The following is a 1,026-nucleotide window of genomic DNA, read 5'->3' as shown; positions in this document are numbered from 1 at the left end:
CTATCATGATCTTCCTTATAGGCGTATGTTTATTTACACAGATTATATGTAAACGTTTCAGCAAACATGCATTTCGAGTACTTTTTCTTACAATATTTCCACTCACATTTTATATCTCTTTATGGCTTAACAATAATGTTCAGTGTCCCGCCGGCGGGACGGTTACCCCTTTCCCCCACCTCCCCCCAACATTCTCAATCAATTGTATGCACCATATTGCTATGTAGCATAGTAATGTTATACACCATTTCAAAGCCTTGACTCTTGGGAATCCAAAAATGACAACTTTTTTCATGTACAATCTGTATAGTGCTTTATATTCTCAGATTAATTTTATTATGTCTCAATTAAATTTGATCCAAAATGCCCCCCTCCCCCTCCTCCGCTTTTGATGCTACCCTGACTTCTGGCTGCAGTGTAGCTGCAGCACAATAAGTAAATGCAACATATTGGGTACTGAAATATTCACAAGAATCCATAGAAATTGAATCTTCATGTTGTATTATCCAATATTAGTTGTACAGATGTATAGTCTATCTTATACACACTCATTGAACCAACAAAGTAAATGCAAAAATAGAGACTTTTTTGTAATTATTCCATATTTTGTGTAGTCAGTCTATATCAGAACACCTGACATACAATCTAAATACTCCACAAGAAATCTCAGTGTTACCTTTCATTTGAGACAAGGATTATGCTTCTACACAAAGGGGTTCATGTGCAGTAAGCATTTGATTGTCAGTATGCATTTTGGATAACAAAAAGTCCTATGGGGAGTATCCATAGGCATTTTACAAAACGCATGGGCATACCTTGGCAAATAATAGTCTAAAGCACTCATATTTTCATTCTATATTGATCTACTTTTGCACACAGCTTCACAAGACCTGGTGCTAGGGCTCAGTTGTGTTCTAAGGGATATTAAGTGACCTAGAGGGCTGAAATGTGGTCAGTTCAGAGATGCCTCTGTAACTCTTTGTCAGTACATCACACAGTTATTTTGACTGTTTCCTACGAAAACTA

Source organism: Alosa sapidissima, chromosome 17 (genome assembly GCF_018492685.1).
Source record: "Alosa sapidissima isolate fAloSap1 chromosome 17, fAloSap1.pri, whole genome shotgun sequence".
In the NCBI taxonomy this organism is placed as follows: Eukaryota; Metazoa; Chordata; class Actinopteri; order Clupeiformes; family Clupeidae; genus Alosa; species Alosa sapidissima.
Note: the sequence above shows the minus strand (reverse complement) of the source record.